This window comes from Chrysemys picta, chromosome 13 (assembly GCF_011386835.1).
Source record: "Chrysemys picta bellii isolate R12L10 chromosome 13, ASM1138683v2, whole genome shotgun sequence".
Classification (NCBI taxonomy): domain Eukaryota; kingdom Metazoa; phylum Chordata; order Testudines; family Emydidae; genus Chrysemys; species Chrysemys picta.
The window spans coordinates 6,437,716-6,443,715 of record NC_088803.1 but is presented as its reverse complement, the minus strand read 5'-3'; positions in this window follow the sequence as shown (position 1 = coordinate 6,443,715).

Genomic DNA, 6,000 nt, shown 5'->3' with positions numbered 1-6,000 from the left:
CCTTGACACCCCATCCTGAACCCCCTGTAGGCTTCTCCAACTTACTCCAGCTCTGACACCCCCAAATTGACCTCCCTTCCTGGACTTTCTCAATCACTCTGCCCCTGGGCTCTGTTGCGCACAGCTTTCTGTCTCCAGTCTCTTCCTAAATGTGATCTGCAATATTGTTCTTCTTTGCAAAAATCCTTCATTCATTAGAGATTTAAACCCAGGCCCTCACACACTGGCTCTAAGAGCCACATGCCTAGACCAAGGAGTCTGGTAGCTGGGGCTTCCCCTGTGTACTTTCTCCTCCCTGATGCAGAACTCTGCAATTAGGCATCCCTGACTCACTGCCACCTACTTCCTCCTGGCAGAGTGCATCATGGCGTGTCTCTGCCCGGGGGTGATACTGAGACTCAGAGAGCTTAGCCCAGTTCAGGGAAGTGTTTTCACATTTACATGAGCAATAAAAACATCCTGAGAGACATTAACTACAATAAACAGCACAGAAGAGATGTAATTCCTCCTGGCTTCACCACTAAAGCATTAGGGATGGAAGGGTGAAGGGGGTGGGGGTGTAGGTAGTGTTCTCATTGATCCCTCCAGTGGAAGGATGGATTCACAGATTCCAAACCCAGAGGGGACCATTGTGATCATGTAGACCAGGGGTGGCCAATCTGTGGCTCCGGACGCACATGCGGCTCTTCAGAAGTTAATATGCGGCTCCTTGTATAGGCACCGACTCCAGGGCTGGAGCTATAGGTGCCAACTTTCAATGTGCCTGGGGTGCTCACTGCTCAACCCCTGGCTCTGCCACAGGCCCTGCCCCCACTCCACCCCTTCCCACCCCCTCCCCTAAGCCTGCCGTGCGCTCGCTCCTCCCCCTCCGAGCTTCCTGTATGCCACGAAACAGCTGATCGGGAGGTGCGGGGAGGGAGGGGGAGGAGATGATCAGCAGGGCTGCCGGTGGGTGGGAGGCTCTGGGAGGGGGGGAGTGGATGAGGGGCTGCTGACAATGTACATTGGTAAATTCTGGCTCCTTCTGGCTCAGGTTGGCCCCCCCAATCTAGACCAACAATCCACATGGAGGTGACACACTATGGACAACAAGTGATGCTAATTGTCACCATAAGGTGCTTTCTTTGCACTGAAGTTGGACCATTTCGCCCCCTGCTGGTGGGAATTCATCATTAGCTCCTCTGGGCAAACCACAGCTCATCTCTCCTTCCGGGCTCCATGGCCCAAAAGCAGCTGGGAGCGGTGTTCAGATAGCAGACGGGGAGATTCCAACTTCTGCCCTCTGGGGGCAAGTTTTACTCAGCGAATCTGGAACTGGGGAAAGTCCTTGTGCCAGTTCCCTGGAGGAACACTAACCTTGCAGTTAATGAGTTAGTTAATTGATTAGTCAATTAATGACACCTCCTTTAAGGCATGTTCCCACACTGTTACTGGATGGTCCCTATTAGCGTTATGATGGGTGTGATTACAAAACAATTGGCGCAGAAGGTCCCCTGCTCCGGGCTTGGCCAAGCGTGGGGGGATAAAATCACCAGGGGCTGAAATGGACTTTTAATTAATTCATACTGAAGACCCCCCCCCCCCACTCCCAAGGAAATGTGAACTCACAACTCCTGGGTTACAAGAGCAGGGCAATAACCCCTGAGACACACAGCCTTTGCCTGCTGGGCTCCCCCTGGCCCAGCTCCCAGCTCAGCACTCGGCTTTGATGTGATTCTTTCCTGGGGGTGTCACGTGAGGTCTCTGCACTTCAGACTGATTCACGGGGCTCCCAAAGTGATGCTGGGGAGGGTCTGTGGGCGCTGGGAAGGGGGGTAAACTCTCCCCCAGCCACTGACGGGATCCCTACCTGATGCCCCCCATTCCTCCAGCCTACGCTCCCCACATCACCCATCTCCCGCTGCTGATCTGGCCAAGGGCCTGGGAGCCAAATTCTGTTCCCAGCCCTGGCACTGACCACAGAAACTCCCCGAGCCCCAGAGCCTGCTAGGAGATGGAATGCTTCTCCAGGGTTCAGGGGGATCCCCGGCAGGTCCCCCGGGGCAAAGAGACTCACAATCTGGGTACCCCCTCGCAGTCAGGTGCAGCATTGCAGGGCTTCTCCGCACTTCAGCCCTGCTCATCAACCAGCCAAACCACTGGGATCCCCTTGGCGGCTGTGACCTGCTCCTCCGGCCAGGTCGCTCTCGGCTCTCGCCCCTTTGGGGGCAATCCAGAGTCCAGCCCAAACCACAGGATGGATGGATAGGTGGGGGATGAGTATGGTGAGAAGATGGATGTGTCTGGGGTTGGATGGATAGGTGGGGGATGAGTATGGTGAGAAGATGGATGTGTCTGGGATTTGATGTATAGGTGGGGGGTGGGTACGGTGACAGACGGATGTGTCTGGGGTTGGATGGATAGGTGGGGGGTGGGTACGGTGATAGATGGATGTGTCTGGGGTTGGATGTATAGGTGGGGAGTGGGTATGGTGATGGATGTGTCTGGGGTTGGATGGATAGATGGGTGCGGTCATAACGGATGTGTCTGGGGATGGATAGACAGACATTAATGCTGTGATTCCAATGTCATGAAGGGACCTTTTTTCTTATTGTCTGGGTGATGCCGAGCTCCCATCCCTGCCTGTGCAAATAGCCCAGGTATCGTTAGCTGCCGCTGATGGCAGCTCTGTGGCTGGGTAACAACACTGCTGCGAAGCCAGGCCCCAGCCCTTTGAGCAAGGAAGCTCCTGACTTTCCGTCCTGTGTGGGGGCCCATGTTTGAGTGACTGGAAAGAGGCCAGTCCCCAGTGACCAGGACAGTGCCAGGTGTGAGCAATGCCCGGAGTCCTGGTTCCTGCTCTTTGTCTGGGCTATGACTCATCCCTCTGTCCCTGAGCTAAAAATGGAACCCAGGAGTCCTGGCTCCCAGACTGCTTCTCTAATCCACTAGACCCTGCTCCCTTCCCACATGTGGGATAGGACCCAGGAGCCTGGCCCCCTGCTCTGCCCCTCTAAACCCCCCTCCGCCCCCCTGAGTTTTGAGCTTTAAGCAAATCTTTGTCTCTGTGCTGTGTTTCTTTCTGTCTGTGTGTGACTGTAACTGTGTGTGATAGCTGGGTGTGATAGCTGGGTGTGGCAACTAGGTGTGATAGCTGGGATTGGTAGCTGGGTGTTTTGTCCTGAGTGTCTGTCCATGGCACAATTATATTTGTGAGTTGTGCCTTGGAGCAATAGCCAACAGCCTCTCAGTACTGGCAGCAATCCCCAGCCTTAGTAGACACTCGCACACACACCCTAGACACACAAACACTGTACCAACTCCACACCTATACCCATATCTGTCTATGCACACACCCTACAACCCCTCACACACAACATCCACCCTCACAGCTAAGGTCCTGTGAATCAAGGCCATTGGAACTGTTGTATGACAGAAGGACTAACCATTACCTAAGTAGCACTTGCTTGACAAGGGGTATGGGTTACAAAACCCAGTGAATTAAGAGAGGATGGGGACAGGTATTTGTACCTGATGGTATGGGGCCCCTTTAAGGGCTTGAAACACCAATTGCACTACCTCCTCTCTCCACTGTTGAATGTCAGAGCTAACTTTGATTCCATTAGGAGTCTAGTTACAGGCTGAATTCACTTTGGGCCAATGGTGCACCAGTACTGGGGCTCCCCTACTATGAGCTGAAATTGCTAAGAGCTGAAATCACAAAAGAGCTAAAGTTATTAAGAGCTAAGATCACTGAGTGCTGTGTTAACTAGTGGGGGAGCCTGAAGCTATATTGCTAAGCAGCTGGCGGAGCAAGTTGTGGGGACGACTGGAGGAGCAGCGAGCGGCGCGGAGCCTTGCGGGGACGGTTGGAGCGGCCCAAGGAACGGCGTGCGGAGCTGTTTGCGGTGACGGCTGGAGCGGCTCACAGGGCGGTGAGCAGAGCGGAGCAGCTCGTAGAGCGGAGAAGTTTGTGGGACGGCAGGAAGTGGACTGGCTCGTGGTGAAGGCTGCGGCTGAACCCCATGGAGAGACGGCCGGCCGGCCTCGGATCACGTAAGGTGCCCCTTAACACCCTGTGTGCCCCCCCTTTTACTCTGAAGCTGCACTGACCAGGGACAGAGACTTTGGGGTTTGTTGGACATTTGGGACTTTGGGTGGTTGCTGGACCCAAGAGACTTTGGGTGATTTTTGGGTTGCTGGATTCAAGAACCAAAGGGAAAGGACACAGCCCAATTTGCTGGGGTGAGTTTTTTGCTCATGGTTTGTGTTATGAATCCTGTTTGTGGTGTTTTTCCAATTTAATGCTGATGTCGTTTACCTCATGTTATTAAACATTTTCTGCTACACTCAGACTCCGTGCTTGCGAGAGGGGAAGTATTGCCTCTTAGAGGCATCCAGGGGGTGGTATGTAATTGTCCCAGGTCACTGGGTGGGGGCTCGAGCCGGTTTTGCATTGCGTTATTGAAATGGAACCCATAGATACAGAACCCGGCCCTTGTTGCTGCCAACTTAGATGGGCAGAAGGGTTACACATACATACATACTATCATCCAAACATGCACACTGACATTGTACATACAGTCACATGCCAAGACCCAAACACACACACACAGAACCCTGCACATACCAGACACTTTATCCTCACAAACCCCGACACTCCACATACTCTAACATCATCTCAGACACTGTCCACACTCACACAAACCCTAGTATTCTAAACACACACACACACACACCCTAGGGAATGCTGCAAATACAGACATGCACTGCGTTAGCCCTCTGAGCCAGCTCGCTACATTATACTGCTGATCCCTTTATTTGTGTGAGGTTGTGTGTGTGTGTATGTTGTTTGTGGGGTTTTCTACTTTTCTCTATCTTTGAGCCCCTAGATCCGCCACCCCACCTGGCTGCATTGTCCCAGGGCAGAGAAAAGCCACACAGAACTGTAGCTGTCACTCAGAAGCGAAGAAATCCTGTCCCTCTCTCTCTCTCTAGAATCCCCCCGGCAGACAAAGCCCAGACAGTTTTTACCTCCAGGTAGCTAGTCAAGGTCAGCGCTGTACCCCCACCTGCTCCCACTGTCATCCAGTCAAATGGAGATACATGGCTGCGCCTTGCTCCCGGAGGATTTGCCATGGAGAGCGGGATGCTGAAGCTGTGTGCGTCTGAAGACAGTGATTATCTGTGTGTGTGTCTAGCAGCTCCCACCTCTTGTCACCCAGCCACATGCCCATGGGCAAACCACCCAGCTTTGCAGCCCAGCCCCAACTGGGACGTTTGCCAGGGAGAGCCCTGGCTGGGAGCCCAGGGGAAATCACTGCAAAACATCACCACCTATAAGTCTCCCTGTGCCTCTCTGACAGCTGATCTGGCTGACTGCAGCTTCCCTAGACATTGTCAATATCAGTTCAGGTGAGTTATATCTGTGTCAGCCGGCTCCATAGCTCAGGGGTTAAAGCACTGCTTTTGTAAACCAGGGGTCCTGAGTCCCTATTTCACTAGGGCTTGGCCTGTTACTCTGCTATGTTCAAAGCAAGTTTCATACAGGGGAATATCTTGGAATTAACCCCTGAGATCCTCCAGTATATCTTCACTGTAGACCTGCCGCAAGTGACTCGGTCTCTCTAGTTATTCTTTTTGCATGAGCCTAATTTGAGTGCTGCATATTGGCTCCACTGTCCTGCCTCCCCCCCAGACTGACCCCCACTGCTAGGAAGTGTAAAGAGCTATTTGGGGGTGTACTCCATGGATCACAACATCACAGCAATGTGCAATGCCCTGGGATCGCTTTGGCAGGGTGTTAGGAGAGAACATGTGTGCCCCTTCTGGGGAACGTGTGTGGAAATGGTGCCAGTCATGTGTGTGTGTGTAAATGGTACAAGGCATGTGTGTGTGTGCACACGGGTGGTGGTCATGTGCCACCCACTGCTGGAGTGGATGAGTCCAGCTGTGTGTGTGTGTGTGTGTGTGTGTGTGTGTGTGTGTGTGTGTGTGTGTGTGTGTAAATTCCAAACCAGT